Below are 12,289 nucleotides of genomic sequence, written 5' to 3' on the forward strand. Positions count from 1 at the left end.
CGGCCTCCCTGTTATGCGGGGGTGAGTGTCCTCTCTCAGGCCGAGGCGCTTGGCCGGAGGCTTGCTTGCTGCGGGTGTTTTTTTGTTGGTGCCATTGCTGACTGGCGTTCGAGAATAGATGGTCGAAGCTGAGTAGCTGATGAAGTAAGTCTCACTAAGTGGTGGCGAAGTAACTTTTTGTACTATCCCCACAGACGACGCCAAACTTTTTCTGTCTAAAACTTAAGGATATTACATATCTTGCTAAGAGAATACCGGGTCAGATCTGAATGTTCCGAGTCAATGGTCTGTACGGCGGAATCCTGCAAAAGGTAACGTCAGACTGCCCCGGAGGTGGTTCCGGGATCGCCTCTCCGACGCTCAAGTCAGTGATCGAGCTAGAGAGATAAAGTCTAGAGAGAGATGCTCTGGTTAGTTAGGTAAGAATTCAATACCTTCTCATTGATGAGGGTGATGGGTATTTATAGTGCCTTGGGACTCCCAGCTGTAAACTAGCTGGAAGGCACTGACAGCTGGGGGAAGCCCCCATAGATGGGCCCTTGGAAGCTTAAGAGCCTGCTGGGCCTTGGTCCTCCTCTAATTGGCCGAGAGCATGGAAATGAGCCCAAATAGTTTTAAAGTTTCAAGACTAGAGAATATTCCCCATATGCTCAATCTCATGCAGCAACACCAACATACCTAGTCTGCTCCTCATTGTAGCATCAATAGTTCATCACAGGTCAATAAACAACACAATAACAAACAATCAGCTATGTTGAGTACATAGTAAAACATTGAGATAATATATTAAGCATAAAAAAACAATAAGAATCGTTCCTAGACATGATACTACGATAATATTACATTCATTACTTTTATAATTTAGTTGGCAGTGAATGGGCACCATCATCTTACTAGAATCATACGAGCTACTTAATCCTTAATAGACAACTTGGTCTATTATATGAAATGTAAATACGGTTTCGTTCCGTCCCACATCCATCACCTTAGTATGCATCCCCCCAAGATCGTACGGAACCTTCTGCCTACTTGAGTTATCAAAATCCATAAGGACACTATTGTAATAGTAGGCCTGCGTAGGAGTGTAGAACAAGTCCCACACTCCCCTCATTGTTCATCACTTGTAGGGAATCCAACTACAAGTTTATTGCCAAAATCCCTTCTTAGTATTGTCCATTCACACCATATTAAACATATAATCATTTAATGTTCTTTCTTAGATACATTGCTCAAATCTTTAATTCTTGTAACATCCTTGTTACACCAAAAAATCAATGGATCCAAATCCAATACTTTTCATGCTTATGATATGATAGAATTACGCATTTAAATAACAACGCAATCCAATTCACAAGTCATACAATCAGAAAATACATACCGATTTCCAATCCATTACATGCTACCATACAATCTCATCAATCACAATCATACAATCGTTCCCTGTCATGATTCTTGGTTCCAATGAAAGAATTCGTAACCTAACATGATACTAGCATATGCAACTGAACTAGTACGCGTACGTACCTTGTAACAAAGAATCTTCACTGACTATTTAAAAGCTCCGCTTCTGCAATTGGGACCTAATCGAAAAAGGAAATATTTCAGAGCTACGTCCTTGATATTATTTGTAATACTCCGTATTTTTGGAGTTATTCTTTATAAATAAGAAAGTATAAAGAATAGAATTGAAAGGTATTTTAGTATTATTTACAAAAAATAATAATATAATAATAATACAGTTTGGGTACGCTTTCAACCATAACATAATTATATTATAGTTCGATTTATTTTAATTTCGGAATAAATAAAATAAACTAAGTCCTATTAGACTTAGGATGGCCACACTATAAATAGGAGAGAAATTAAAAGAAAAGAATAAAATAATCAGAAACCCTTATCCCTCTCTCTCTCCCTCTCAGCCGTCCCTCTCAATTTTTCCCCTCTCTCAGTCGTTTCATCTCCCTCTCTCAAATTCTCTATCCTCTCTCTCCTTCTCTCTCGTCGCCCTCCTCTAAACATCGTCGCCTTCGACGAGGTTGGGTGTGTGAGACGTGTGAGAAAGTGTACGAGCAAGCAGTGACTGCTTGAGTGTGGCGTGTGGTGTTCGAGGCGAACCGTCGAAGGTTGTGCGAGCGAGGGTGTGAAATCGAGTGTCTTATGCGAGTCGTCGACGAGTGCGGGTGTGTGCGACGTTGTGGTGTGTGCCAGCGAGTGCGAGAGTCGTGGTTCGAAGCTGTGCGTGTTGTGCGAGCGATCCGTGCGACGAGGATTGGGGGTGCGAATTCGCACCTGCGAACCAAGGAGGGTTTCGAGCGTGCTGTGCGACGAGATTTGTTGCGAACGAGCAAAGTTGTGCGAGCGAGCGAGTGTCGTGGCGGGTTCCTGCTATGTGTGTGAACCAAGGAGGGGGTTCGAGTGTTGTGCGAGGTCGCGAGCGTGTGTGGGTGATGTTGTCGCGCGAGTAGGCGACGTGTTGTGCACGGCGTTGCCGGAAGCTCCGTCGCTGGTGATTATCGCCGACGAGTTTAGCGGTAAAAATAAATAAATAAATATAATATGTATATTATATGATTTTCCTTCTTGTACCTAATATTGTATAGCCTAATTTCTAGTATATTAAGTTGTAAGTAAATTGAATTGTAAATAGAGTAAATTATTAATTGATTTAAGTTGTAAATCTGATTTAAGGTTTTGTAAGTAAGCAAGGTGTAAAGTTAAGAAATCAGATTTTTTGTTATAATTAGAATGTTATAATGGCCTTGTTATTCAAATATGATTTTAGTAGTATTGGACATAAGGATTTAAAATGTGTTGGTAAAGGTACTATGTTATTAAACTAACTAAAATCAGCTTTGCTCACTGTTATTGGCTCTTAAAAGACGAAAGTTAATAAACAATGAGATTAGTTAATTTTTTTATACTTCGAAATACTAAGTTAATATAGATAGTTACGTGTTATTTGTTAGTAATATGAAGGACCTAGCACTGAAGCACTTCCTTACTCGTTTAGGTCCCAATTTTGATAAGTACATTTGATTAGGCAGCAAAAATTCTTCGTTACAAGGTACATACGCATACCAGTTCAGTTGCAATTACTAGTATCATGTTAGGTTGTGATTTATTCTATCGAAATCTAGAATCATGATATGGAACGATTGTGATTGCTAAGATTGTTTTGTAACATGATTGTGATTGAAAATCGATATATAGCATTGTAATGCGTAATCAATCGTCACTTGAGTTCAATTATCACTTCAGATTCATAATCATTCATTAGCACAAGTTCTTATCAACTTCAACTTTCATAAATTCTCAATATTAATAACGATAATAATACTCATGATAATCATAATGATATATAGTAATAATAATAATCGTAATAATGATAATAATAATAAAAATAATAATAATAATAATAATAATAATAATAATAATAATAATAATGATAATCATAACATTATTAAATAACATTAATCGATTTTAATAACGTTATAATAACATCTATGTCATATCGTACATCGTCCATAGTCATGTTCATAATCGAAAATCCATAGTCATTGTCCATTCGTCATTCGTATTCATAATCCACATTAAATCGATAATCCATAATTATAATCCATACTTATAAACTTTATAAGCACATAATCACGTAATCAATTCGTTTTGCGCTAACGGGATCTATGTTTAGATGGACATCGGAGATTACCTCGTGACGCGTGCCCAAAAGTTAAGTTCACGAACAGGTTAGCGCTCTTGATAATTCTTGTCTACGAAATTGGAGTCTACAATAAATGTTAACGAGATCTAAGTTAGTTACCTAAATAACCCCATTTTATATACGTGTATATAATAAACGATTCAAATAGTTCAAATAACTTAAAGGAATTTCATAATTAGTTTAAGAGAGTTTATAAATCAAAGTAAATCATTTATGAAATCCTTTTAAGTAATGAAAGGTTATTTCAACTTATTTTTATTAACTTTAAATAATTATTTTAAACATAGAAACTAACTTTATTTTACTTCTTATTTCAAATTACAAAATTAGAAAACATTATCAAGTTTATAGAAGATTAACTTGAACAAAATACACCAACTTAATAAGATAGGTTTATTTTATTTTTTTATCTTACATAACAAAACATAAGATAGGTTTATTAGAGAAGTCAAAGGTTTGGATTTTAAAAGTAAACTAACTAAAAATAATTGAAACTAATTAAACTTAAAATAAAAGGAAACAGATGGGTTTTTTTTTTTAAAAAGGAACTCTCAGTTACTCAAACTGAGAGAGTAAGGAGGGGGAACAAAAGAAGTCAGGCGGAACAGGGGGAGGTGTGAGGGTGGAGTTCGAAGCAGGGGAGGCTGGCGGGTTTGGCCGGTGCACAGAGGCGGAGGGAGGCTGGCGAGAATGTGGTGGTTCGCGTGGGTCGCGACAGCAGCTGCGACGGGCTGCAGGGGATACGCGAAGGTCGCGATTTAGGGGAGAAATCTGGGCTGCGAATTTGACGGTAGGCGTTCGTCGAGTTTGGTGGTTCTTGGCAGTTTTGGTGTGGTGGTTTCCGGTGGTATGCGGTTAATGGGCGAAATTCAGGCAATTTAAGTGGTGGTTCGAAGGGTGGTGTTAATGGTGGTTCTCAATTTTATTTTAGATTTCAAAATCAAAAATCAGAAATTTAGGAAGAAAGAAATGATTGAAGCAAACCTTTGAAGTTGTTTGCTTGAGTAATTGGATGTGTTTGGGTCTCTATTTATAGGGAAAATTTTCTGAACTTGTGGAGTTTAGTCCAGGGGCGGATCTAGGGTGGGTTCAGTGGGTTCAACTGAACCCACAAAAATCCGCGAAAAAACTGGAAAAAATAGGCTAAAAATTCAAAAAGTCATACCCTATATATTTATTTCACGTCGCTTTAAATATGATAGACAACTTGTGGCTTAGTTGTTGAGAACGCTTGTGTTTGTTCCTTTAGTTTCCCCTGTGACGCGGGTTCAAATCCAAAGACAACCTTTTTTTTCATTTTCTTTTTCAGCAACTCCTCTGTAATTCTTCATCAGCCTTTTTTTTCCCTTTTTTCTTTTCTTTTTTTTTTTTTTTGAGGGGAACAATGATTTCATTAATCCATGGACAACGTGTCCATTAAAACATACGGAGCTACATCACTTGGGCAATGAAATTCCCATCGTTGTTCTACACCAAACGGAAATAATCTAGCGAGATTATGGGCAACAGTACTCCCATCTCTCTTAACATGAGAAAAGCTAAAAGAAATAAAATCACGACAAATATCAAAAACATCCCCTAAGATCGCGTCAAGATCCGAAAAAAATACCGCAGCTCTCGATAAACGAGTAGTAACCACCTGGGAATCAGACTTAAATATCACCTCTTGCATTCCATGGCTCCTGGCTAGACGGGCTGCCATATGGACAGCTTTACACTCGGGCACCTCCGGGGGCCAGAATGCCCGTACTCTTTTCACCGCCGAGAAAAGGACCTTGCCCTCCGAATCCCGCACCACAACACCGAGTCCGACCCACCCATCATCACTAATGCTCGCGTCAGAGTTGAGTTTAACCGCCCCCCTAGGAGGTGCAATCCATCGAGACGGACTGGCTCGCCCTTGCATCGTCGGCCCACCATATATGCGCTGAGAGTAATCTGTGAACTCATCTACTTGCCTACACACTCGCTGGCACACCACACCGAAGGGAGTGATACAATTTTCAAACAACAGCTTGTTTCGATCATACCACAGATTCCACATCAAATAGCTTCCTTTCTGCACCATCTTCTTATCCATCGAACCCCATCTAACCAGCGTGTCACGCAACTCTTCACCATCAACCCCACTCACCAGCTCGCCACACTCCATCTCCTCCCAGAATCGCCTAGCATATGGACAGGTAAACAGAACGTGCTTGGCTGTTTCCGTCTCATCCGAACACCGCGGGCAGCAGCTATCTTCTACCAAGTGTCGCTCCCTTAGCACCTCTCTCACGGGAAGCGAGTTGGTTGCAACACGCCATAAGAAATGACGCACCTTTGGTGAAACTTCCATCCCCCACAACGTTCCCCAAGCCTTATGAAAATCTTCAAGAATTCCCCCCTTTCCTAGCATGTATGCGGTTTTCACATAGTATATGCCATCTTTTGAGTAAGCCCACATCAACGTATCTGGTAAACATCTATCACTCAAAGGAATAGCTAGGATACATCTTTAGTCACGCTCCACAAAATGTCGTTCTATCACATCAAGTCTCCAGTCTGATCCATTTTCAGTCAGCAGATCACTAACGACATGCAGACTATCAACCTGCTCACTCACTATAAATCTCCCTTCTGCATCTCCTACCCATGGTTCACTCCAACGATTGATCGTTTTCCCGTCACCCACTCTCCACATCATACCTTCCCGCACTAGACTCTTTGCGCTCCATATACTCCGCCACGAGTAGCTGTTCGAGTATCCTAGCCGCACCTGAAAGATGTCTCCTTGGGGATAGTATTTCGCCTCCATTACTCGACTCAACAGGGAATTCTTGTACTGTGATAGTCGCTAGACTTGTTTACCCAACAAAGCATCATTAAAAACTCGGAGATCCTTAAATCCCATACCTCCCATACACTTAGGTTTGCACATTTTCTCCCAACTCAACCAATGCATTTTCCTTTCATCACCATTTCCTCCCCACCAGAAACGAGCCATCGCTGAATGAAACTCCTGAATAATTGCCACTGGAATTTTATAGACTCCCATGAGATACGTTGGTAGAGCTTGAATAACCGCTTTAATAAGCACCTCCTTTCCTGCTCGAGAAAGCAACTTTTCCTTCCACCCACGTAATTTCTTCCACATTCTATCTAAAAGATCCCTAAAAATCACTTTTTTCGAGCCACTGCAAATAGTATGGATACCAAGATACTTCTGATGTCTGTCAACTTGCCGCATATGGAGGAGATCAATCAATTCTTCTTTTTTCTCAGCTCTGATTCCTTTACTAAAAGACACCTCCGACTTTTCATAGTTAATTTTCTGCCCAGATGCAGCTTCATATTTGTTGAGAATATCAACGATAATACCGCATTCCTGTCGGGTAGCCCTTGTAAAGAGAAGGCTGTCATCTGCAAAAAGAAGGTGAGATATTTCTGGACCATTCCGGCTAGCTTTAGCTCCATGAAGCTCCCTGGTATTAACCTTTTGCTGAATCATTTGGGAAAAAGCATCAGCAACAAGGATGAATAAAAACGAGGAAAGAGGGTCGCCCTGACGAAGTCCTCTGGAGGGGCAAACTGAACCACATACTCGACCATTTATGATAAAAGAATATTGCACTGAAGACACACAACTCATCACCAAATTCACCCATCTGCCATCAAATCCCATCGTCAATAAAAGTTTACGCAGAAAACCCCACTCCACACGATCATAGGCTTTGCTCATGTCCAATTTCATCGCAACTAATCCTTTCCTGCTGTTATTCCTCTTTTTCATCGAATGAAAAATTTTCAAAGCTATCAGGGAGTTATCAGAAATCAGTCTCCCAGGGACAAAAGCACTCTGATTCTCCGTTACAATTGCAGGGAGGAATTGTTTAAGCCTAAGCACTATAGCTTTAGAAGCTATTTTATACAGCACATTACACAAACTTATTGGTCTATATTGAGAAACATACTCCGGAGATTTTACTTTTAGGATAAGAGCAATATTAGTATAATTAACACTACCGGGACAGGAATAATTATGCAAAATATTACTCACAAAATTAAATACCTCATCTCCAATAATATGCCAGAACCTCTGATAAAATATGGCATGCATGCCATCAGGGCCAGGGGCCTTGCACGGATACATCTCACTCAAGGCCGCAAAAATCTCTTCCTTAGTGTAGGGCCGAAGCAACAACTCATTATACTCATTGGTGACCGAACTCCGAACATGCTGCAAAACCTCCTGTAAACTATCTGTAGAAGCCCAGATGAGGTAAAAAAAGAGTCAAAATAGTGTTCCACTTCAACCTCAACCTTCTCTATCTCCGATTGCCACTCCCCAAATCTGTCACGTATGCCAAATATAGTATTTCGCTTTTTTCTCTGCGACGCTTTATGGTGAAAGTATGATGTATTTCTGTCCCCGTCTTTTACCTCAGCAACTCGGGAACGGAGATACCAGTATGCCTATTTTTAGCGTTCAAAGAATCAAGCTCCATCTCCAACATTGAACACTCCTTACAGCTATCCTCCGTTACCGGTTTACTCTGCACTAGATGCAAACGTTTTTCAATATCTCGAATCTGCTTACCCAAATTGCCAAAACCCTTTTTACTCCATGCCTGTAACTCTCCAGCCATCTCACCTAAGCGATCAGTAATCACCCCACCAGACGACTTCGCCCAGGCTCCCCGAACAACCTCCTCACAAGTGGTGTCCAGGAGCCAGCTTGTTTCGAAACGGAACCCAGCACTGCCCCTCTGATGTTGTCGGCTCACATCACCTTTCAAGACTATCACAGAATGGTCCGAGCTATACCGTAATGTGTGTTCGATATATGCCTGGGGGAATAGTTGCATCCACGAATAAGACACCAAAAACCGATCAAGCCGTTCCCTTATACGAGTCTTCGGACTCCTGCCCCTCTCCCACGTATACCATTGCCCAACAAATCTCAGCTCACCAAGGCTACACCGATTAAGAACCTCGCGAAATCCTTCCATAGCACGTCTCTCTCTATCAGCTCCCCTTCCTTTTCCTCGTAACATAGAATTTCATTGAAATCTCCACCAAAAACCATAGGACCATCGAAATCGGCACAAAGGGAATTAATCAAATCCCATGTCTTGTATTTATTTTCTTCTTCGGGCCACCCGTAAATTCCAACAAAATGCCATCTCACATTTCCCCGACTCTCCACATCCCCACAAATATGATTTTGAGAAAATGAGACCACTGTAAAAGAGACCATCTCACTTTTCCAGAAAAGACACAAACCACCTGCGCTACCTACACTAGAAACGCCAATAGCATTCGAAAAACCCAACAAATCCTTTTTCTTTTCAACTACATCCTTCTTCACTTTTGTTTCCGACACGAAGAATATGTCGGGGGTATTAGAAGAGCAAAGCCTTCTCATTTGTCGAACTGTCCAAGAGTTACCCATACCCTGACAGTTCCAGCATAATATATTCATAATGCCCGGCGGGGTTGGTTATCGCCAACCTCCGCCTCGACAATACCAGATTCATTGCCATCAATATTAGTAACGGTCACTTTTTGTTTCTTACGGCCACACATATTCAAATCAATCTCATCATCCACTAACATGTTGTCCACTAGTTTACGTTTTTCACCAACATCCATCTCATTAACAACCTCAAAGTGAGCATCAATTTCTATTTCACCAACTGATTTATTAGAGGAGGCCTTCATTTTTGTTTTCTTATACTTTTTAGCAACATTACCCTTACCTGCTACAAAAGTAAAGTTAGGAGACTTACCCCTTGAAATACGCGGACCATGCACGGCTTCCCCTTGGGTCTCCCCATGCACGTGGATGGGACTCCCATGCACGTGGATGGGAGAAGCAGATGTAGTCTCCTTAGGGCTAGCCCTCTCTTCACCATCAGCGGCCCTCTCACGTTCCTCTAGATGTTTCGAAAAAGACATAGCCTCCTGCACCTTATCCTCTACTTCGACTACCGAACCACCATGCAGACCCCCCACAACCTCTGCTCCCCCTTTGTTCGATACCTCCACCTCACCAGCAGACCCAATGAAATCGAGAGCCCGAGCACCCTTCAAGAAAGCCTTCGTTTCCTCCTCGATCTTTTGACGACCGCGTCTTGGAGACGCCCTAATCCAAGCCCCCCATTGTTTCTCATCCTCCTTATTTTCCTCCGATGCCCTCATACAATCTCTCTCAATATGACCAATCACACCACACATATAGCAGAATGTGGGTAATCTTTCATACTTGATTTCAATGAGAGCCGACGAGCCACCCTTCAAAGACACTCGCTGCACTCTTCGAAGGGGCTTGGTAACGTCCAGTAAAATACGTAATCGAGCCGACTTGTCCGAAATTATGCCATCCGAGTCCATCTCGATAATCTGCCCAAGGCTACCCCCTATCATCCGAATATGCGCCTCCGTTCGACTACGCAACGGCAGATTATAGAAACGCACCCAGAAAGGGCAGAATTTCATGACAATACTCGATGGTTGTACGTCCTCCTCAATCTCCTGAAGCATCATGAGATTCTGATCAAAAGACCAGGGCCGCCCAGCTAAAACCTTTTCTTTGTCCCGTTTACACGCAAACTGAACGACAAAGAACTCATTTTCGATCGACCGGAAAAGGGCACGCTTAGAAATCGCCCATATCTGATTAAGGGTCCTCTTTAAAGCGTCAAAATTATAGGACCTGCACGTTAAAACTTTCCCTACCAGTACCAGAGTCAAATCTTGATTATTATCGGACTCCGGAACATCATCAAGGGAAACAACCTGATCTTCCTCCTCCGTTATTTTCAGGTTTAAAACCTTCGCTGCTATGTCATCATCCATCACAGAAGTCCCAACCATCCCACGAGGGATCAGAAAACTCGAACTATCGAGCCCTAGGAGTGGACAACCACGACTTCGAGAACTCAAACCCTAGCGCTGCTGAGGGAGAGACTTTTTTTATTTTATGCCTCTCTTTTTCTTTTCTTTTCTTTCTCTAAGACTTTTTGTGGGTTCTTTTGTTTTCTTTCCATTTTAAGTTTTTAATCTCATTTTTCTTTTGTTTCTTTTTTTTATGAAAAACCCAATTTATTATATGTCCATCCCTCTACCAATTTAATTTTAGATTATTTTCTTCTAAATTTTTTTTTATCCCAGATAGTAAATATCTTCTTGCTTATAATAAATATCTTACAAAATGTTCAATATTCTTTCTGTAGTCTTTTTATACATGTATTTAGTGCTAATCATATTGAATATCATTTTGTTCGTTCTAGAATAGTGTGAACTCTTTCCTTGTTTTTTTTTTCTGTCAAAACACCCCTTCGGTCCACAAAATTCATAAATGTAACCCAACAGGTTAAATTTCTAGTCATCGATAGTAATTTAGAACTAAAATAAATACATTGGAATATTTCAATTTTTTTTTTTTAACAACTTCGAACCCACGCAGTTCAATTCTTGGATCTGCCACTGGTTTAGTCAAGCTTCATTAATGGAGGAAGTGAGGAGAGAGTTATGGCCTTTGAATATTTACCCAAAATCTGATTTAGTGGACTGATATTCAAGTTTCTACTGACAAGAGTTGAATGTTGACAAAATTTGCTGCTTTTGAGCTGTTGAATCAGACGAGGGAAGAAGAAATGAGGGAAGAAGATGGTGAATCAGATTTTCACTTCTTTTTCCCTTTTTTTGTTTGTTTTTGTTTTAACTTTTCTTTTTTGTAAAAGACACATGGACTTGAACTAATATTTGGGCTTGGATTACTAATGTGGATGGACAATGAACCAAGGTATTCATAAATCAATTTAAGGAATTTGATAAATTAGAAATAATAAAATGATTTAATTGAAACTTGTTAAATAAATCAAAACTAAATGAAATCATTATTTTAATAAACATAGTTATCAAATAAAATCGCATTATCATAAAATAATTTCAAGTGAAAATAATATTAAATCTTAATAAATAATAAAATAATCTTTGAAAATTCGGGGTATTACACGTACTATGTACAGTACTCATATTATGGAATGGGTTAAACCCGTCTAAAGTTAAACCAAGCCTCACACTATGAGCATCTTTGGCAAAGTTTGAATATCTCTTGTCAAATGTTTTCCATGCTTCACCATCCCTTGGATGTTGTAAAAGCTCTTCTTATGAATCATGCTTTTTATGCCATATAATGTACTTTGCAGTTTTCGGACACATAAATAACCTTTGCAACCTTTTCTTAACTGGAAAATACCTTAGAACTTTAGCAGGAATTTTATAATCCTTCCCATTAGTCTTTTCTTTATTAGTTACTTTCCACCTTGAAGTCTTGCAAACACAACAGCTTGTTGCATTTGCGCGCTCCTCCCAATACAACATGTATTCATGAGGTCGTGCATCATTCTTCGGACAATCTAGCCCTAAAACTCTTAAAACATTTTTTTGCTTCATTAAAAGACTTGAGCAAATTTGCATCAGGTAGCATGTCTCTAAGTATTCCTAACAAAGTCGACATTGCTACATTGCTCAACTTATGGTCAAACTTCTATATAAATATTTGAATAAGAAAGGACAGGTTGG

This window comes from Beta vulgaris, chromosome 8, assembly GCF_026745355.1.
Source record: "Beta vulgaris subsp. vulgaris cultivar EL10 chromosome 8, EL10.2, whole genome shotgun sequence".
NCBI lineage: Eukaryota > Viridiplantae > Streptophyta > Magnoliopsida > Caryophyllales > Amaranthaceae > Beta > Beta vulgaris.